This window comes from Epinephelus fuscoguttatus, linkage group LG5 (genome assembly GCF_011397635.1).
Source record: "Epinephelus fuscoguttatus linkage group LG5, E.fuscoguttatus.final_Chr_v1".
NCBI lineage: Eukaryota > Metazoa > Chordata > Actinopteri > Perciformes > Serranidae > Epinephelus > Epinephelus fuscoguttatus.
In genome coordinates, this window is record NC_064756.1 from 32,856,729 (window position 1) to 32,880,111 (window position 23,383).

Here is a 23,383-nt window from a genome sequence, read left to right on the forward strand (position 1 = left end):
GGAATAATGTTCTCTGTTGGCAGAGGTCTGCACTCTCTAAGTGCCTTGTAGTTTTTACTGTGGATATGTTATACTTCTTAAATGCAGTATTGCTTTATGTCTGCCAATGCTTTAACTGTTATCTGTGTATGTACAAATGATTGTTTCAGTCTGTATTCTTATTTATATTCTATTCTCTGTGCTTTTTCCTGCTTCTCTTTGCCACTGCAGTGGCCCAGTTTCACCACAGAGATCATTAATGTTGCATTTTATTTTATTTTAAACCTTCAATGACAGATTTGTTTTCATAGTCATTTGGGGAACAAATTGTGAATGCAACACTGGCCTATCATCACCGTTTAAGCTGATATGGCCAACAGCCAGCAAACAGTTGTTAATTTACACATCCAGCAGATATATGCAACATTATCATTTATTTGGGGTAGCCTTTCTGGCCATGTGGCGAATTGTCCAATATTTACTTCCTTTTAGCTCTGTTTTTGGTCTCTGCCAACTCCTGAGGGAAATATCTGGCTCTTTAGCTGCTAAGTGCTCCACTGTGTGTGTTCACCAGCAATCCTCTAACTCTGTCTGTCTGCTGTTTATGGTGCTGAGCAGCTCATGTACAGTGGGTTTTTCAATCTTTTCTCTGAAAACAGCTGCCTACTGCAGTCAAAATGATGTTAGGAGACCTGACAGTGAACCAAAACAGCAAAGTTGTGGATTGGACAGCTAAACAGTGAGCTTAAAATCAGTTAAAGCCAAGGGGAAGTGCAGATTGAGGTGGTAATTTTCTGTAGGTTTATTAGGGCGAGTGGCCCCTCGTCCAAAATCTGTGGACAGATTTTGTCAGCGCAAAAGCGTCACAACTGTTAAAGATGCAGTCATGAGACTTAACAGATATGTAGTTGAGATGACAATGAAGGCTGAGTTTGAAGATTGGTGTGGTCCACGCAAGGGGACGGGAAGTAGTAGGGAAGAAAATAGGGAAGGGGCTGTTGCCCCACCCCACTCTGCCACCACCACTTGACACCCCTGTTCAACTTTCGCTTTAAGTCACAGATTGCTGGAGTGATCCCATTGCAAGATTGTTTATAGTTGATGCGTTGTTATTGCTAAAATAATAACTACAGATGTTTTCATGGTAGGCCTCCTAGAGATAGTCTTTGAATCGGCAATGTTCCTTAAAACATGAGTGGTTCTGATCTCACTAATACCCAATTCGAGTTTGGTGCTGGCTGGATGAAAACAGCTCAATTGGTGTACAATGGTAAATGGACTACACTTGTATAGTGCTCTCCCAGTTTTTCAACCACTCAACGCGCTTTTACACTACCTGTCACACTCACCCATTCACACACAAGTCACACACTGGTGGCCGAGGCTACCGTACATGGTGCCACCTGCTACTCAGTAACCACTCATATGCATTCACTCATCGATGGAGCAGCCATAAGGAGCAATTTGGGGTTTTGCCCAAGGATACTTCGACATGCGATCTGGAGGAGTCTGGGATTGAACTGTCGATCTTCCAATTAGTGGACAACCCACTCTACCTCTGGGCCACAGTTGTATAATGCAGGTCACCTTATAGAACTTGGCTTTAAAATATGTAGATTTGGCATATGATGTACAATGTTTGATGATTGAGTACAGACTGCCACTGTGGGCTACAAGATTTAACCTGCATCAATTTATTTTTTTTACACATGAACTACATGAAAAGTAGCGCATAAGCAGTGAATTACAGCTTACCACCTGCAACATGAGCCTGAATGCAGCCTCTCAAACTGAAACTGGCCCCTTTCCTCCTGTTGCCTGGGTCAACGGCAAATCTCACATTCCCACAATGACATGACCACAATGCCAGGCCAGTCCTCAGTTTTACATTTGAAAGCATATTTAACTTTTCACTCATCCATTCACAGTCCGTGAGCAGTAAGACTCTGAGCCTGGCCAAGATTAGCTTTTGGCAGACAATGCAGTGAATTAAAGGCCACACATGGCCCCTCTCTTGTTCTCTGGGTGACCAAACACACTTCCAGGGCCAGGAACTCTTGACCAGTCTTTTTAACCCACAAGAAGAAACTAGGAATTGGAGATAAGTATATGGCAATGGATTTAGGATCAGAACTTGGCCAGACAAAAGTGTTGTCAGATGGAACAAGACAGATGGTCATTTTCCTCGCTAACCTACCAAGCTCTAGTGTCAGAGGTTTCAGCAGTGTTTGAGGAAAACACTGGGGCATTTTATTAAATGCTGAAATATTTAGCTGTAAACTAGTACATCAGTGCTGAAACATGTTCATGTAGACTATTTGACCAACAGTCTCACAGTTTAAACAGAAAGCTAGCTAAAACATCACAGTTAATATCAAGCAGATGTTGCTGATCCTTTCTCTGTTTGTCAAGAATACACAAACAAGTCAAACACTTACAGCTGAGTATACATTTACTCCTAACATTTAATTATTGATGAAGAGAGAGGCTAATTTAAACAAAAACTACAGAAGCAAATCCCTGCCAGGTAAATAAATAGATAAACTAGTTAAATTTAGGGATGCTAAAAAAACATTCTCTTAAGAATGTTGATAATTATATATAATAATAATAAAAAAAACCCTTCTCTTCTTCACTTTGTTTCTTTAAATTATGCCTTTGCGTTTCATAGTAATATATCATATTTGATAGATTTGGTAGAATATTTGTTGAAAAACTTGCTTATCATTTTCCCAGAGGAAGTTATCGATATTTAAAACAGTTGAACATATCCATAAAACAGAATACAGCAGGTCATTTCACATGGGTTGTGTTCAAATCTGGCACTCTTTACACACCGTGACTTAATGGTACAACACCATGCACCAGTGCCCAACACCAGGTCTTAATTTTGACTTGAAATTATATTTTAGACATACCTCAGTAAATCATAATTATGTTTGTATGGAGGAGGATTAGGGCCACATGTGAAAACTATGAGTTTAAAGTCAGAATTTTGAATCTATTCTCAGAGTACTGCTTGGGTGTCTTTGTTGGCACTGTCGAGCTCCCTTGGCATACTCAAACACAAACACCATATCAGATAATACAAATTAGCACCTCTGATGCTCGTAAACCTCAGAATTATGACTTTAAAGGTCCAGTGTGTAGGATTTAGTGCCATCTAGTGGTGAGGTTGCAGAACTAAAACTTCTCCCCTGTGTTATGTGTGCTGGTGGTTGACACAAAAATGCGAATGGCCCTGTCTAGAGTCAGTGTTTAATGTGTCTGTTGTAGGCTACAACAAGGCAGACTCTGGGGACGTGGACCCACACCCTATGTAAACTATGCACAAAAAGTAAGGAAATCTGTGTTTGGTGGATTATTTCTTTGTAGTAACAATGCTTCTTGGCAATAAATCTTCTGCCATTGTAGAGTCTGTTTATTTCCCTTTTAAATGCACATGGAACGTGCATTTGTGGGATGAGCAGCAGAGCTGAGTACAACAAAGAATCTACCAAACACAAATGTCCTTACTTTCTGTGCTTAGTTTACATACAGTAGAAACAGCTCATTCTAAGGTAGCAAAAACACAACTGTTCTTACTTTTGGGTGATCATAAACTAATGAAAACAAAGTTGTATATGTTACAAAGCATTTCTGCCAATATGCTCCTAAATCCTACACACTGCACCTTTAAACTCAGAACTTGATTAAATGTTTTGCATGTGGCCCTAATCCGCTTCCATATGTTTAGAAGCCTGCACTACTTTGGTTTGTCCCCCAGATTTGTTCATCTGATGGTATATTTTCTTAGATAGAAAGGCCTTCCATAAATGTGGGCAATGGAATACAAAAATAATGTGTTGAAGATTAATAATACGGAGGCCAACTCTTTGCACGTTGTTATCATATATGAAAGCCCAGGTATTTTTTCGAGCTTGAAAGACGGACAGAAAAAAACAAACAAACAGGCAGATATTTGGAGGGACTATGTCTTAGTACCGAAGGGGGCGACCACGCACAGTCGCACTCTCATCCCTGCTCCAAACTCGTAATTGTAAATCGTGAGGGACCACGCAGCTTGTCATTCCCCAGCATATCGGCTGGCGTGTCACCTTATCTCCCACTCTGTGTCCGGGGACTATTTCACATATTTCTCCCGACGGATTTTCACGGCGGTTCAATTAGGTGTGTGCATGCTAATGGGCATCTCGGTGGTCTGCCTCTCGCATCCATGTGTGCCTCTGTGAGAGCGCTGTAAGCAGCAGCAGCAGCAGCAGCAGCAGCAGCACCTTGGAGCAGCAGAAGGAGGAGGAGGAGGATTTTTTTCTGCCGTACCGTGTCGTGCACAGTGGAAATACACTCGCCTGCTCTGGGTACTATCAAAACGAAAGGGAGGGAAGAAGAAGAAGGCGACGAAGTAGAAGCATAAGGGCTTTTTGGGGGCATCTCAGACTATATTGGTGAATTGTCAACGGGACAGGCCTGCTACATTGGATGTGTCTTCAGAATGGTAAGATTAATTTTAGTGAGGATTTTTTTTTGCCAGTGTTGCAGAAAAACACAGACAGCTGCACACAAGCATCATGCAGTAGCGGAGCATATACGGAGAACTAATGTAGGGAGCCGATATCACTTTCACCACAGACGGATGTGTGCTTTATCTCTTTGCATATGCACCGTTTTGTTTATGCTGTCTTTTTACAAAGCTGCCCGTTTACCCGCACGTTATTCTTCGGACAGGGCGAGATTAACGGCGCTTCGTGAACGGCGCAGCACGGCAGGCTACCTGCTCCTCGGTTTTTAGCAGCCCTAAGGGTTTGTGGACCGCCTTAATATCGCACTGTGTGAATGTGATAGCCAGTAAGGGATCGAAAAGTCCACAGTTGGCGTTCAAAGCAGGCTCAGGAATAGGGATGGCTGCAGCGCGTCCTAAATGATGGGAGAGAGGTACATAAATAACGGATGAAGACGGAGGAGGACTTGCTCTCTGAATTCAGAGGTATAGGTGAAAGTGCCCTGCTGTATGAAGATTAAATATCTGCACAGACCTTGTCTTCTATCACTGTCTGCACAGGCTGCGGGTTACATTACTACAGACGCTGCTTTTATTTAAAGGCGTAGAGAGGACATGTAGATGTGTTGTGGCAGGGATTTGAACTGTAGCCCCCTCCCTTTTTTTATTACAGGTGAGTCCATATTCAACTTTGTAGTAGCCTCTATATCGTAGTGTTATAGCGGTACCAACCTAGTGGATTGTGCCTGCTGGTTTTAAATGGAGAAATACTTGGATGAGGCTTAAGGAAAACTGCACAGCTGATAGTTTATTGGTATAGCACAGTAATAATAATAACAAAACAATAAATCATTAACCAGTTATACTCCCATTATTAAAATTTAGATTTACCACAATTTAATGTCATTTTAATTGCCTTCTTTTATGAGGCAAAGCCATAAAAACTGCATCATCACAGGGGGTCACAATCAAACCAATTTAAGTTAGGTGGGATAAAATAAGAAACATCTCCATTTGAATGTTCTGCAGTTCACAAACATTTGAGACTGGAGGAGTAAAAGCGTGAGTAGGACCCCTGGGAGTCATTGTTGGGGCCCTACACACAGCTCAGACCAGCTCTGCACTCTGATTGGGCAAGTTGTAAGACTAACACACACACCACTGAGTGTAGTGATGGTGTTGTACTCATGCTGGTCGTATGCTACATCGCACCAATATAAAGATTACTGGTGTTATATATTAATGGAGAGTTCTCTAGGAATGAACAAAATTATACTTGCAAGCTGTGTAAAAAGTAAGGTGAATTGGTGTTTGACTGAAGAGAATTTAACACCTTTATAGCCCAACCAAATCTCAAATAAAATTCTAGATGGCATAAAAAAAGTGCGTTTGTGCCATCATAATCTAATGGTTTAAAAATTTAAATTAAGTGGAAGGAAAAAAAAAACTATCAGTCTGTATTAGCGTCAAACTTTTCCCACGACATGCAGAACCATTAAAAATCTACTCTCGATGTGTGGGAGATTTTTTTTTCTTGCACATAACAGAGCTCACAAGTGCTGCCATTGGCCATAGCAGGTTGCTTGACCTCAGATATTAGAGGTTAAATCCAAGGGAATCCAGGGGCCCTCCATCCTCCATGGCAAGTGTTTGGTGGAGTCATCAAATGAAAAGTCTGAAGTTGTTAGGTCCCGTCGAGGTTAACCTTTGTAGAACAAGGCTGCATTCCCCCAGTTGTCTTTGTCGTGCTGATGAGCTCTGAGAAGCAGCCTCAGCACTAGTTCTCTGCATGATAAGAGGGGAAACAACCCTCCCTTTGTGATCACAAATGAAAAATCTGTTGCTTGTCTTTTCGCCTTTGTTGTTGTTTCATTGTGAACTGAACACACAGCTATTCTCCAAAGGACAGAATGCTGAAAGAAAGATGACATGTAAGTTGCAGTTGGACCTTGTTATATTCCATAAACGATTGTTGTGTTTGAACTAACGTTGGCAGCGTATGGGGGCAGAACGATGACAGAGAGGAAACAATGAAATGCCTCTGTCCCTCTGGAGTTTTCCAGGGGGATATTGTGTATTTCAAGTAATAATTGTTGTGAGAACTGTACGGTCATCTAGGGAGAGAATGGCTGCTTTTGAGGGAAATGAATACTGTGGTTTGTGAAGACTATGTTCTCCATGATCTTCTGTGGCTCAGTGGGAAGAGCATGACAATAGAAATAATCTCATGTTAATTTGATGTAAATTATTACCAGAAGCATTTACCTGTTTGCACCAGAGAAACTCTTAAAATTAAACTAAACTGACCTCTGTTGGTAAGTGAAAACTACTATATTTGAAATTTAAATTGTAAATAGGCTTTTCCTCTTACTTTGTACTGTCAGTGAGCCTCATATTCCTGCTTTTTTTTACTTAGCAGCATTGAGTGCAACAAAAGGAGAGGTGAATTTTCTAGCCTGGAGCATTATGTTTAGTTGAAGCTGCAGTCTGTCATCTTGTGATTTATCACACATAGAACTAATGGGTAGCTGTCACAATTACACCACTTTATTGGACATGAAAGCTGGGTACTGCATGCCTCCACCTCCTCTCTCTCTCTCTCTCTCTCTCTCTCTCCCCCACAACCACTCACACACACACACAACCCCCTATTTTTTTCAAATGTTGACAGCACAGCTCCAGACTTTGTGTGATAAGTTGAGGACACTGCAGAAATCAAAAGCATGTGGTGTTACAAAGTGACCAACTGATTGGCGCGAAGCAGTTTTTCTTTGTGGATGGTCATCATTTTCCTCCTGTGATAGCCCCTCCATACAGACATATACAGAGACCTCCTATTTATGTGTGCAACATTACAACAAATCTCTGTTTTGTACTTTATGTGTGGCATTGTTTTAATTTGACAAGCAGAGAACTGAAGTGGAAGTTATTTTTGTGGCCATTGTCGACCTGATGTGGGTTTTAAAATAGAATTTGTTTGATGGAGTATGTGTGTTCTGTGTGTTTTAGCTCCTTCAGAAAGCTTTATGGGTTCCTTGTGAGATGGCAGATTAAAAAATTTAAAGTGACAGAGGAAAACACAGACAATTTCACCTTAGTGTTTTTAGCTCCAATATAAACATACAGAGGAACTTAATTTTGCTGTATTGGTGCTGTAACACTGCTGCACTGACTTCTGTTCATTGAAACCCATATCACTGGTTACACAAAGAGAAATCCAAATTCCCCAATAATTCGCTTATTCAAAAAGATGAAAGAAAATATGATGTGAACAAACAAACATCTGATCTCACATCTAAGTGTGCTGAATTTCTTGAATTTTGATGAGGGATAAGCCAACTTAATATCAGTGTTAGACGTGATGAGATTTGGGTGGATGTTTTAGATGTGTCTCCACATTCTCTGTTATTCTGGAGAATTGCAGTGTTCATGTTTTCCTGTAAAACTATCAGATCCATTTTTCAAAGAACTGGAATCTTACACCTGTTTGGTGCTCTGGAAGTCAGAATCACTCAAACAAAGTACTTGAGGAGTGAGGTTAGGGTAGAAATTATGCACTTGAGCCCCCAGACACAGTGTAGTATTTCTCCTCCTGGGCACACGGCAACAGACTCCCCTTTGTGTCCGACATTACATAGCATGCATGTAGCAATTTTTAAGATGACTCTCATTGCTGCGGAAGCTAATGACAATCCGCAGGTGTGGTACTCATTATCCTTACAGACATTGCTTTGATATATTCTTGTCTGCTCAGTGCCACAGTGGAGCATTATCCTGCTTGTGTTTTTCTTAAAATCTGCTCTGCTCCCCATATAACTTAAGATAATTTCAGAATACTTCACAGAGCAGAGATATGATGCTCAGAGTAGACTGGGGGATTCCTGAGAAGTGAGAACACATCTGCAGTGATGACCATTGTTGGAAGTCCCACCTCGTGCATTAATCCTGCATCTCTTACATTTATGGCAGAAACAGTCCTTCGTGTATGTTAAGACGAAAGATTTTTCTTCTCCAAATACTTTAATTTGTGAAGGATGAAGAAAAACAAACAGCATTTTCTAAACTTTTTTATTGGTTAGCTGTTGTTCTATTGCCACTGGCTGCTTGTAGTTCTATTGCCTGCTCCAGTAGGTGACACATAGGCCGCGTTTTCACTAAATGCGTTTGGTACAGCACCATTAGAACCAATGCATAACCCATATGGACATGTACCTAAACCCTTGTTCTGTTCAGTGTTTCGACCCCAGAAAGTACTCTTAAATGTAGGTGGAGTTGTTACTGGATAGTCATAGCTGCATCACTGCTCCGTCCAGCTCTCTCCTAGCAGATGATGCTGACAAACTAGGGCTGAAATTCTACCTACCCTTCGACCACACATTGGTTGATGAGGGGAAAGAATTCTGCATGTTATCTAGATTAACTATATCGCCACAGTGCACTGAATGCTCAACGTGAACTCTGTGTTTGGACAAGTGGAATGCCTCAAGTAAAAATGAATATGATCTCTACTGTAATATTATCTGAAAATAAACTGCATACTTTAACACCTTTCTACCTGAGCTGCGTACGCAAGCACTAACCACTGAACGGGACTGATGAGACTGATGAAAAATCTTAATTACTGGACACCGTAAAAGATAATTCTGGAGCTGACTACGTCGTATCCAACTTAACATAACTAACTTTAAATATCTCACTGCATGTGAGAGAAAGAATCACTATTTTTAACCCAGAAGCTAACAATAGCCATCCTGCTTCTCCAACAAGGGAACCAGTGTGATCATATCCCTTTAAGAAGCTTTGTAATCCCGCCTTGGACCTCAGTATCTTTTTGAAGACTTAGTAAAATTATCCAGAGTGATAAAATCTGACACTGAATGTCTTCTGTGATTATTTATCCGATTTCCAATTAAAAATAAGAGTTGAAAAATGTTTAACTTTGGGTAAAATGCAGCACTTGTCACTGTCACCAGTAGTCCAATCACAGTGCAGAAGGCGTGGGACAAATACCATAGAGACCAACAGACACAGAGGAGAAATACAAGTGCTAAGCAACGTTCCTGCTGTTTCCAGCTGGGAAAAGAAAGACTTTGATGGACACGTGGCCTGATTAAAGCAACATCAGTGATTGGTCAACCGGTGAGACTATGGTCGGACATGAACATATCAACCAACCAGTCGACCAGAACTTTACACCCCTAAGAGGAAAGTCTGCACCTCGTTGATCAGCTACCGAATGGGCTAGCAAACCAACATTTTCAGAACATGAAAAGAACAGGCTGGATTGTCTAGAGTCAATGGAATTTTTAATAATAGTGGGTTTGTGCATTGAGTCTATATAGAGCAAGAGTGACAATTCTCTCTTGAACAGTCAACAGACTGCAGTGATTCAGCTCCACCTTTTAGTATTGGGTCAGTGTGCTAGGTACCTCAAAAACATAACAGAATGGGATGGTCCTGTTAGTACCATCCACAACTTTTGAGAATGAAAACGCTTTAGAAAAAAATACCCCTCTCTTTTATCTAACAAACTGAACTGAACAGAACTGAACTGCTTGGTGGAAATGAGGCTATAATGATCACCAATTCATGATACAGCCCTTTGGGGATGCTCAGAGTTTTGATAACAGGGTGTGTAAGAATAATGGCCAAAGGACATTCCCTCAGATGTAGGAAATCGACAAACAGGATAGACAAGACCTTAGTATTTTTTTCCCCACAATTTGAAGGGGGAGTTTCTCACAGGCAAACACTAGATAACTAGCAGAGTTCCAAAGGAAGCAGATTTACGGAACACATGGCCCTGAATTTCAGATGCAGTGTGGTTAGAGGGGCAGTTGTTAAAATGAAAATTGAACAGTGGTTAAAGAAGCTGAAGATGCACTTAAAAAGGTGGTTGCTCCACAGCCTTAGAATTACTCTAGAATTAAATCAGTCCCTTCTTCAGTCTTAAAAAAACTCCATCTTTGAAATTCACAAAGCTGCTACCTTCGAGTCAAGTTTATTTATAGAGCACATTTAAAAACATTGAACACTGACCAAAGTGCTTCACAAAGAGATGAAATAAAACTCAGAATTATCAAATAAAAACACAGGAATGATCAAATGAAAACAGTCATAAATAAGAGAATATGAGTAAATTAATAGCAACGTAAAAAATCATGATACCAGTATAACACAAAGAGAATTGCACAAACAACAACATAAAATACAAACAAATAAAAACCAGAGTGCAGAGCACAGACACACTGCAGTAAGATCTTTACATTTGTACAGCCAAAACAAGTCCTGTAGTCTGCTTATTTGTCTTCGATTCTTGAATTTTCATACATTACGAGGTAGAAAGTATAATAGTGCTTTCGACTGACAGTGTCTCGTTCCCACTTTTAAACATGGTTCTGGACCAGTAATGGGATGGGATGCTATCTCTGGAGGGTCATTAGATCTGATGGTTGCCTTGCATGGTTGTTAACAGCCAAATAACATGAGGCCATTTTACAGGACCAGGTGCACTTAGTGGTGCCAACAATGTTCTCTTAGCATATCCCCATATTCTCAGAAGTAGCAGTTTACGTGCACTATAGAGACATAAATCAAATGCTGATGAGGCTAGCTAGCTCATAATTGCACTAGTGTGACTAATGAAAAAAAGTTGGTGTTGGGCAGATTTTGCTGAAATATGCAAGTGAAATGGCTGACAAATGTGCAAATAAAATGGAGACCTGTGGCAGCAAATTAAGTTAGGAGAGAAAGTCCAAAATCCCCCAGTTCAGAAATTAAATGTCAAAGTAAGCGTCATCAAACAATTTGCTCTAATCGAGGAGATTTGGCATTGCTGGCCTTACAAACCTTTATGTTTGATTGCCCATCATGCACTAAAAAAAAACCTCTCCACTGATGGAGAGAAATTGAGGCTGACCATTTCAAACTGCTCCCAACTACTGCTCACAGTCTGACTCTGCCCAACTGTCGGGTCAATGTGTTTTACACCACTAGAGTTAAATGCACTGCAGCAAATTGCCCCACTCGCGTTGTTGTGTATATGCTGCGGCCTGCCGCAGCCATGGGCAGCAGATAAAGAGGCTAGTAATTTGATGACAGAATTTCAACCCGTGTTCAACTTGAAAAAAGTGACAGGAATAATAAGATGTCCTTACAGTTTTTGAAGGTCACATTATGAGGGCGATTTAGCTGACAGGCATCACGTTCCTTGCAGCTATCAGACTAACAAAGTGGCGTCTTATATTTTCTGCTTCTTGGAATCCTCCCATCAGAACAGCCTCCCCAGTGGCATTTCATCATGACCTGGATAATCTTATGCAAGATAGTGAAACGGCAGTTAATTTGCAGGTAATTAAACCCTAGTGATTTACAGTTGGAAAAGCAACATATACAGTAAGGCTGCCGTCATTATGGCTGTGTAATGTTTTGAATGATAATATGGCTAAAGCACTATCAGGATTTTTCATTTTTTGAAATGAATGTATGCCAATGCGAGCGTATATCCAAAACAGTGCATGGATTTATAGGTAAGTGGTGGCAGCTCATAAAAAAATGATATCTCCTGATCTACTGATACAGAGTTGTGAATGTGGCATTTTCACCTATCATAGCAGTGAGTAGTGAGTTTAATAAACTGCAATAATGTCTTTGTTTTCAGGAGTACTGTTCATACTGTCAGCTTGTCACATGAACATGAGATTTTGTGAAGTTTTTTTTGTGTGTCATTGAGGGAGCAGTTGCGTTTGTAGTTAAAGCAAAGGATGCTTGGTTGTTCTTAAAAGAGAAACTGTTAAGGATCTGTACACATTTTACAATGAGATATTGCACTCGTGGTTTCTTTTAAACACTGAAGTGTCAGCTATGTGTAGTGCACGCCAACTGATGTATTTCTTTTTTAATTTTTTAAGTAACTCCAATAAATAATAGGGGTGTAGCTCATCGGTTTCATCACGATTCGAAATTCTATCAATTCTTTGGACAACGATACAATATTTGCTGATATCACAAAGTCTGCCATGATGCGATTTAGATACGATGCCATTCAGGGGTTTGCAATCGATACGAGATGATATTATATACCCATTTAACACAATCGATTATAGAAGAAGCTGCCACCCCTTCTCTTTGCTTTTGGCCATAGAAGATAAAAACAACACATAAATACTGACTCCACTAACACACACACTTTCATTTTAGCCCAAACTCTCATCTTTGTTTTTTTAGACTTCAGGATTGTCTGGCTTAAAACCCCGAAGGCAAACTTCTCAACAGTCAAAAACAACATCATTTAACAAAGGTATAAAATTCAGTTCAGTAATAACTGTCAAGCTTCATAGACATGCCAGTTGTTTTTTGCAAGTCACCCATTATTAGCTCAAGCATGTTTACATTGCATAAATTAGCCTTGCCGCTAGTGGACGTTCTTCCGTTCATAACTTTACAAATAACGTGTTATGTACATACATGTATTAGCTGTGCTTGATTAACAAAAGATCCCTCTGAATGTTCTAATCATCGTGCTATACATCTTGGTTATTTAAATCTTTGTAATATGTTGTAACATAAGAGTCCCTATTGATCTGAAGGTCATTTGTTGGTTTTGACAGTGGTTGCGTTGGGTAGACAAACAACATGCAATTTATATACAGTCATAATACATTAATGACAATGGCTGTTTTGGTTCTAGCTTTCATGCTTTTCAAAGTAGGCATCATGAAAATGGTGCTGTGTTGCCAATTTCAGGCATGACTAGGGTAGGTCGACTGAAATTTTACTATTTGGTATTACAGACCATTTGTAAGGTTTAACTTGAATTTCTGTCAGATCCCATGCTAATTTGTTGCTGTGAGTTTAAGCCGTGATTGCTACGACAGAGGCGTTTTTAAAGGATACAAATTAGGGCTACATTAAAGGGAAGGTGCAGGACATTTAGAAGCTTATCATACTCCTCACTGATTAAGCCCCCTCTTAAGACATTAAAACATTTTCAGATCAGAGTTGTTGTCTTTAATAAGGTTGGCATCGGCTTCCTGTCAGCATCTGTTACTACCTTGTCTTCCAAATTGCAGGCAAGTGATTTTATATGCTTCTAAAACTGCAGGGAAAGTTAATAAGTAATATAAGGATTTAACAGGATATACTATATGTAGTTAGCTATGATTAAAGGGATCATTTTTTTGAGCTTCTTTTTTTTATATCTCTCTCTCTCTTCCTCAGTAAGATGATCACACGCATTTTTATGCATCTAGATGTGTAGCTTGAAGGTATGTTAATTCAGCTCATGGATGTCTATAAGATAAAGTAGCAGCTACTCTCAAAAGCAAGGAAATACACCTTCTCCAACACAGGGGGTTTACTGCTTGCCACAACCTGAGCCCTTAGACATTAAAGGAAATGACATAAGAAGGGCATCCAAAGTTTATAAGCTTAGTTGGAAAGAAAACTAGTAAAAATCTTACAGATTGTATGTACTCATAAAGCCAGCAAGGGAACAAAGTTCATTTGATCACCAAAGTACTCTTGGTGAACATGCCAGAGTAACCAAACCATCATAGACAGTGTAGTCTGCATGCAGCCATGAGGATGGCTCTGGAAACGTTTATTTGGGCAGGAGAGTGATGAAATAATTTTGCGGTCTTTAGTCTGTGTGTCTCACTAATCCAGCAATCAGATAGTGTCTCACGAAGGAAACTATCCCCCTTTGATTATGTCCATGTGCATGTCACTTCACGTCAAGGGTCAGCTTTACAAGTGTTAATGTTTGACAAGAGATAAGTGACATGAGAAGATTCCCTCTGTACTGTAAAGGTCTCGGGCCAAACTTTTGACTGAAAACTGGCTCAAACTGGCTAGCTGTGTCTGAGACATCGGAGCGCTGCCAGCAGGGCCTTGTTTTTCATCCAACCATACACCAGGGTGACAACCATGACAGGATGTCATGATTGTGCCTCATTTTTTAAAATTCAGTAACAAGAATTTTCAACCCCAGCTCTTTAAAAATTGACTTCAGCTTCCCCAATTGTGCAAGTTATTAAATCAAACGGGAGTCTTGTCTTTGTTTTTGCAGAAAACTGGCACATTTTTGAGACCTGCTGTACACCTGCATAGGGAGGTTTTCAGGGGCAGGGGAGTGCTGAAAAGGAGTTGTCAATATATTTTCAAGTGTTAGGCAGCAAAGTGGAGTGATAGCTCTCAAGGGGGCTGGCCTTAAGCTGTTATTCTATAAATATTAATAAAGCCCACTAGCCTGCCTGGAAGGAAGCTAACAGTTTGCTCATGTCACAGACTGGGCTTCAATGTGACAAGTTGTGAAAAGAGTGATGAGATGACAAAGAGGCAGGAAGATGACATTTAGTGACAGGCCTCATTTTTCAAATATGAAATCACTAAAAATGGAAGCTGAGTCTGCTGACCTCTCCCTTAGAAAATTGTGACCCAGCAAACAGCACCTCCTGTGGGTTTAATGTTTTGTTTATTTATTGATCTATTGATTGATTACTTTTTCAGTCACCACCATTAGAAAATGCAATCACATAAATCATTGGAGGAAGTTGCCAAAACATTGATTGACTGATTGATTTTGGATGCACTTGAAGACGGCTCTAAAGAAATGTCAGCAGTGCTGGTTAATTAAAGAGAATGTCTTAAGCAACTTGAGGATTGTGGATACTTTCTAGGTTTACTTTCTCACAAATTACAAAAACTACAAAATCTGATTACTCTTAGATTAGTTTGCCTATTAATTTCAGACACAAATAACCTAACAAATAACCTGTCTGACCTATTTCCACAAAAGTATCTGCAGTCTGACTATTGTGGTTTTTACTTTTCTTTCTGCAATCAGAGCACTTGAATCTCACAGTGGCCTGTTTATCCACATGCCGGCTTAGCTGGAAGACTAATGGAACCAACAACGTAGACAGACATAGAAGGTGTTGGCTGCTGCTGACATTGCTCTGCCAAGATGCACTTGTTGCATGCAGCTAAGCCTAAGCAGCAACATAGTGTTTTGGCATGCTGATAGATATAGAGTATTTGCTTTGTTTCTTGTATGATCTGCAGTAAATGCAGGTGTTGTTTCTGTGACAGCTGAAAACAACAATTTCAAAACCATCCATGATATTCATAAAACAAATGTACTAATGGTATTCATGAAAATGGTGCAATTTCTGTGAGTATGTTTGTTTTCTCTGGTTGGACCCCCATGCTACGGAAGCCCCCAGAGGCAAGGTGAATTTTAAACATTTATTTAGTGTTTTTTTTTTCTTAAAATGCATTGGTTTTACTTTGTTATAAGCTCATAAGGCTAGGGTAGTAGAAACAGACCTTTGCGGCTTTCTCTCTCTCCTCCTTGCCTTTATGGACAGTGGCCCTATCCATGAATCTATGGTGCAGAAACAACAGCTGAACAAAACCCGGTTTGTATTTGAAATGCGTGCGCTAGGCTAATCAGATGTTTATGGTGGTATGGTATCAGTATCAATGAAATAGAATACGACAGGTGCCACTGCACAGTTCTGTTATGTTTTACAGTGGGCAATTGTAGTTAGTTAACCTTTGTTTATGCTACATTTGGCTGAACTTTCAAGCCATTTGTACTGTGCACTAAGCACTCTCTTTCTGAACGGCTTTGTCACTCAAAACAGCCTGATTTTATCTCCTAGTATCTCCTCCTATCTCCTGAGAGATAATATCTCCCACGTAGGAGATAACATCCTGTATGTAAAAGATAACACCCTGTATGTGGGAGATAGTATTTTGTACATAGGAGATCCGGTACGTAGACGATAACATCCTGTACGTAGGAGATAGTATTTTGTACATAGGACATAAGCAAAGGTTTTTGTCAACATTTCCAGCATAAAAAAATCATCCTGCCTTTCAGGGCTTCTGTACCACGCTGGCATTGCAAGAATAGAAAAGTTTTTAGAAAATGAGTGCCAAAGTGCCAAAAACTGCAGTTCATTGAAAGGCCAATTGAGGCAGGCTCCAGAAGCAAGCCAATTCCTATAGACATCTATATTAAAATGCCCAGCTTTAGAGCAGAAATAAACATCGTTTACAGTGAGGTACAAAAAAGGTTGTGGTCTCTATAGCAAATTTTCCCCTTCATGACAACTGTATGGGGGGTGAATTTTTATATAACCCACCAGTTTACATTTCATTAAAGCTTAAAGTTCTGCATTTATAAGGGTGGGCCACTGTGAGTGACAGGCTGTCTGGTGGTAGTGTCCTCAGCTTCTCAGTCAGATCCACCCCTCACTGCTCCACAGCGCCAGCCTCTCATCTAAATATGGTCAGTTTGGCTCTAAAAATCCAGGATGGACGAAATGCCAAACTTGAGGCTTTAAAACAGGAGTCCACAAACCAATGGGTGACATCACGATAGCGACACCCATTATTTTTATAGTCAATGATACCATTGCACTGTGCCTTTATGCAGCTTTTTAAGACCTGAAGTATATAGGTTGTTCCACATTTCTTGCCCTCACTTGGTTTCTGCTGCAGCTCATGTTGAGCTGTCTGTTTTGATCGATCTTTGCTGCTTTTGAATGATGTTGTTGTTACTGGCCTGCACCCAAGTCAGGCAGCTATCTTAGTGACATGCATTGTCAGGTATCAGAAGTAGTCCACCAGGAGGATTCTGGCTCAAACTGTGTGACAGTATGGCCTTCTATTAAATGGCATTTGATGACTACACTGTTTTAGTGTATTCATTTATTCAATAAATATTTAAATTGTAATTGTTGTGATATCAAAAGAATCCAACTCATTATATGTACTATGGCATGGTTGAAAGTGGGTGAAAACCTGCTGGATCAAGCTTGATGGGAAGGTTATTTGGGATATTTGTTTGTATACTATCTTGCGTCTGTGCATCAACAGTAGCACTGATACTGACTTTGTTCTACAACAGGGGTCAGCAACCTTTTCTATCAAAAGAGTCATTTTTAGCCAAATAAAATTTTAAAAATATGTCTGGAGCCACAATGCATATTTGTGCCTTATAGTGACAGCAACACGGCCTATCTAATCTGATTTAGCCGATAAACATTGATAATAGGTCTAAATGAACATTCATTAACGTGTTTTACAACAAAGTAGCTACTTTGCAGTGGGCTATTAATGATTATTTGGTACATAAACTTTGCAGCTTTAGTAGTGAAAGCAAACAAATCTCTCCACTCACTGAAAATTTCTGTTTTCCTCTGCGATGTTTTCTTTTCCAGATTTGGAATCAATAGCTAGCCTCTCTAAGGAGACTCAAGACTAGCCATCACTATTGAGATTCGGCAAATTTTTGAAAAAGGCACCAGGCCGTAGATGTATAATGCTCATAGTTGACGAGGTGTTAAAACGTGTATAGGCTACACAATTGGAAAAGGTAAGCATCACTTTAGGGCTACAATTTATAAATGAAAACTTAAATGGTAACAAAATAAGTGTTATTCACTTCCAAAGCCACAGGGAGCCACTGGAGAGGGGCCAAAGAGCTGCATGTGGCTACTAAGCCACAGGTTGCCTATCTCTGTTCTAGGATGTGCAGACATCACCTGTATCATTACTTCTCTGCAAAAGTTTGATGTTAAAAAACCTCAGATATTGAGGTTGATGGACTGACTTGGGGTTCCTTAATACATGACTTCCCAAAATGAACTTCTTAATAGTAACATGCCACATCTATTTAAAAAAACAACAACAAAAAGCTACACTTTGAGTTATCACAAGCCATTCATGAATTATGTAAATTTCTGATTTACCGGTGGACTGTTATGTCAGCTTATTAAGCTTCTGCATTGATACATTTTTAACATTTACCATCTAACTACAGTACATCATGCCCTGCACTATGCTGCTTTTAGATAGAGCCCAACCCTTTAAATAAAAAGTCTTTGTTTCCACTAAACTATGAATGCAGATTTAATGTAGCTAAACCAACTCTCTTGATGATCCTCTATACATTGCCTCTATATTTATTTTTCACACAGTAATATTACTTAACCAAATTATAATGTGTTTAATGGTGTATAACAGCCTGGTTAGTTATTCCCCCACCGTTACCCCTATAAATTGCATGTGGACATGATTTAGTTGCCCTTATCAAAGACTGAACATCTCTATAGTATTTGCAGACATGGCTTCAACATGGTAACTACTATGCAAAAGCCTTGTTCTCTCGGCTTTGGGTATCCAAAGCGCTTGTATTACTGGCATTTTTACACCAGCGAGGAGATAATTCCTGTGTGGTAAGGTGTAAAATTGAGCAGCTTTGATGTTAAGCGGCGTATTTAAGATTCAAGATGAGGGTGTTAATTAGTTGACAAAAATCTTTTTCGTTCTAAAAGTTTTTTTTCCCTCTATTAATCCCTCTGGCCTGAGATCAGGTTGCTACATTTCAGTTCAAAGAAATGGATAAAAACAACGATATAGTTAACACATGTTAAGACAGTGTACCTGTATGCATTTTTATTGATAATAAAATCAAAAAAGCATTGTTTAGGCTCCCTTATTTTACTACATTCATGGTGAAAATCCACACATAGCCAATGTGGCTTGGATGTACTAGGAAACTGCTTATATGGCTCTTTGTAATCAGGTTGTTGTATGAGTTGTTTCTGGAATAAGCCATTTTTCATAAAGGCATCCACTGTCAAAAATGTAAAAATGTGAGATACTGCAGTGCAGTTTATGTAAGCAATCGTCTACGTAGCCCAGTAAGTGGTACAACCCGTTCAACTATTTGTGGTCCTTTTGTGTATGGTAAAAAACCTCAGTGAACAATGACAGCTAAATACACGGCAGGTCGAGCTGTGATATTTAAGAGCTCGGGGAATATTTACCTTGACAAGTTGTCCAGGCAAGCAATTCCAAATGTGCTATACAGGAGTACAGTACATGCCGTACATAAATAGAAGGAGAAAACAATTCCTAATGTTCCATGTAGCTATGCCAGGCCTGCCTTTTATATTGAAAAGAGAGGGCTGTGTGTCAGTTATTGCAACATATAATGCAATGTTCCATCCTCAGATACTGTATATTCTCTGTACTGAGTGAGTCTAAATGGAGACTCAGATGTTTTTTCATAGTATTTATAGGTAATGACTGCCATATTCCTAGGTCAAACATATTGTAGGAAAGCAGCTAAGGGTAAATATGGCCACATTGGGTGTTAAGTCCATTTTCTAGTGTACCCTCTCTCCCTTTTAAAAATTCTTGTGGATTCTCTAATGGCAGATATTCATCAGGCTGGGCTCCTGTACTGTGTCAGGTAATGAACAACCGTGATCACAATGCGCACACAGCACCGCCATTGTTTCCAGAAAAAGGCAGGAGACTGCTTACTTTAGTGATGTGTTGGAGATTAGGTTTGTCCAAACTACCACAAGTCCCTGAACTTCTTCCTGTGGCCGCTGCAGTTGTAGCTGGATTGTTTCTTTCATTCATTTCTTGCAATATTTATATTTATCCACCAAAAAGAAAGTAAAATAACCAAATATAGATGTTTCTAACAAACAGTGAGTCAACATTCAGTCTCCAGGAGTCTCCAGTCAGTCTTCAACTCCAGAGGTTGACATTTTGTGCAAAAGCTTCACAATAAATGCTTCCAGTGGCTGTTGAGTGTTTACACTTACAAAACTCTTCATAATTGCTCAGATAAAGGGGGCAACTCAGAAAATAGAGATGCTACTATCTGTTGGACGACAGTAAGAGCCGTATATGTAGGAGTAAAACAAAACTCCAAAGAACTGTGACTCCCACATTACTGATATCTAAGTATACCTAGTCATTTGTCCACACATGTTGTAGCTCAACATCCTGAGCCAATCAGTTCTTCATGACGTCCACAGAGTTTGGTTGATGGCAAGAGCCCATCATGGCTTGGCCCTTCTCCCAAACAGGACCATTATATCGTGCGTCAGCATGGTCACCCCCCTGCTGTGAGGGCACAGTGCAAATAGAAGTTAGTGTGACAGTGTGCAATATCAAACCAATGGAAAAACATCATTACAGTTACATATCATCAGCTACTTTTCAAACTTCATATGCCAAGTTCTGATGTGGGCTGTGTTAGTATGCAGAGTGAGCAGTAGAAGGGAATAGCAGTGCAACACTCAAAAGTGAGAGACTCGCCTCTTAATCAGAACACCCTGCATGTATGTTGCTGTATTAAATCAGTCTCTGTTGAGACGTGCTAATGAGACAAGTAAAAGATTTTATTTTTTATAATATTTCATTGCAAATGTCCTAAGAAATAATGCAATGTCACATCTTGAAGCTGCAGGAAAAACATAAGAAAAACAGCATGAAACAAAAAAATATGTCCAGATTGATGGCTTTCTTGTCAAACACTAACAAACAGCTATTTGCTGCTAACATTATTGCTTCCACTTTACACATTAAGCAATTGTTTGTTAGTTATGAAAAAAACAAAATCAATCTTGTGCTGTTTCAGCTTGAAAAAAATACACCAGGGCTGTTCACTTCTGTTTAAATAGCACAGTTGCATATTTTGAAACACAACCAGTATGTTCAATGTTTTCACGTGTGTGTGTGTGTGTGTGTGTGTGTGTGCAACTGAGTGAAAATAAGCAATGAAGAGAGAAAGGGCAGCTTATAAACTGTGTCTAATTTGTACCTTAGCGTCTTGACGAAGACATGACAGAGCTGGGGCAGGAGGCAATTCAAACAGGCCTAAGGGTCTTAACCAGCATTTTTTATTTGGTGAAACTGAATAAAAACACTGTTACTGACAATCAGTGTTTTTCCCCTCTATTTTTTTTTTCTTAAGTGAATGCATCTAAATGGCTGAATTTGGGAAAGCTCAGAGGGTTGCCATATTATTTACTTCAGTTTGAGCTGTTGTAGAGGGCAGACACTTCTTTGAGTAGTGCAACATTTTCAGCAGCCTTAATGTACGGTATTGCGCACAATAATACTAAGTGACAACTTAGTTTGAAGTGTAAAGCTTATTGATCTAGAATATGTGCTGTATCACATTGAGGGCGCAGGTGTTAGATCACGGGAGAGGTGACAATTTGTTTTGCCTGCCAGTGGAATAAAGTTCAGACCAACTGCTTCCATGCTATTTTGTTTTCTGTGATATTCAGGTACACTTAGATAAATAGCATAGATCTGAATTTATTTTACAAGGCATGCTTATGTATATTTCATATTGTGTTCTCAGAATACTTAGACTTTTGAATGCACAGTCTATAGTCCACGTGCAGGTTAAATGACACTAATACATTAAATAACAAACCTTCACCTCCTGTGAAAGGTGGCAATAAAAATCATTTAGATGTGTTTCCTTAAACATTTCTTCATGAATGGAAGTGTTGAGTGGACATCAGCTCCCGAGTATCTCATATCTAATCCGGCATCATTTATTTTTTTCATAAGTGGTGTTCAGTTTTTTAATAAATGACATTAACAGTATTTTGAATGCTTTGATTAATAGACTGACCTTTGGGCAGAAAACCCTAATAAGCTGAGCATTGCTGCTGAAGGAAGTTACTGAGCATGGAAACCGTTTGATGGTCCTCTGCATAGGCGTGTGACCTTTTATGCAATAATGCAGTGTATTCTTGGATCAGAGAACATATTCTTAATTTCACAGCCAGCTTGCATTTTCAGATATCCTACTTGCGTGTTCAAATGTTTTGCTGCTGTTTGATATGTAGTACATGTGCTCTGTTGAATAAGTAATGGGGTTGCCACAGCGTGCATGCATTAACAGTGCGGATCAACAGAGTTGCTCAATGCACTTCAAACCCACTGACTCTCCCAAGTGCCCTTACAGCCTTTTCCAGTTCGAGGCATCTGCTTTAAAGCTGCACAAATGTAAAACACACATACATGCAACCTATCAGCTTAAATCATAAAGTGGCACTGCAGAATGGAAAAGCCCCCAGCCCCCTCTTACTCTGGTAAAAAGAGATGGCATACCAGGAGACCGGTAAATCTGAGTGAGCCGTGTGCAGTTTGTTGATGTCAGTTTATGGATATACATGTATAAATCTTTCAGTTACATCTCGCTGCCTTTGGTCCCACCAACCTACAAAATCAGTCAGTGCAGCTTGTATCTGTTAGTTTTGGCTGTCTCACCTGCTGATTACACGCTTCACTGGTGATGCCAGTTAGTCATATGCTCTACCGTAACATGGTGGATACTGTGGGATGAAGCCTCTTGATCTCAGTTGACTCCCATGTTGCATCATTTTTAATTTGAATCTATTGTTAAACTCCACTCTATATTCAGCTGCTAGTGGTTGGAGGCTTTTCCAGAAGAACAACAGGCTTTCTGCTCCAAAAACATGTCCAATAGAGACTGATTTCAGAAATATGTTGTCAAAATGCAAAATGCATTGCAGGTAAAGGCATAGACATTTGCCAGTAATCTGTGCAGCTCCCTTGAAGTGACTACGTGTTTTGGATCAGCTTAAGGTTAGAAAAGTAAATCAACTGACTGTTTGTGCCTTAGTTTCTGAATATATGAAAAATGAACTGTTTTAATCAGGAGGAAAAGAGCTCTGGCACATCTCTGTCTCTCCCTCTTGCCCACTGTGCCACCCACACACTGCTTCACGTCTCTATTGCTCAGCTTCCCATTGTTCAACGCAGTGTTGTGTAAAATGAACAACTTGGTGGAAATGCTTTCTTGTTTTTTGGGCTCGTTTTAAAACAGGGCTTTTGCATTCCTATAGTTTTTCCTGGCTTGTTTTTGCTCTATTTGGAATGTAACGGTGATCAGAAGCAAACATGGAAGTTATTAGTTATTGTGCATGGGCCAACTGGGCCTGTAGCGTGGCAAATGTGCTATCCCCTGCAAAAAAAAGTACTCGCTCAGTTTTCATCCGGATAGTGACGATAATTAATAGCGATGGCTCTGATGTATGCAAATGA

The 23,383-nt window shown here is 39.8% G+C and overlaps 1 protein-coding gene across 11 annotated transcripts in view; it reads left to right on the forward strand.

Moving 5' to 3' along the window:
• tenm4 (teneurin transmembrane protein 4) overlaps positions 1–23,383 on the forward strand; it is a 250,293-nt gene that overhangs the window by 71,597 nt on the left and 155,313 nt on the right. For 10 of the 11 annotated variants that reach the window (XM_049576260.1, XM_049576262.1, XM_049576264.1 and 7 more), the window contains exon 1: positions 3,985–4,474. The exons of the other annotated variant lie outside the window; for it this stretch is intronic. The gene's annotated coding sequence lies outside the window, so the exon portion shown is untranslated. Of the gene's footprint in view, positions 1–3,984; positions 4,475–23,383 lie in introns of those variants that run through there. 11 annotated transcript variants of the gene reach the window in all.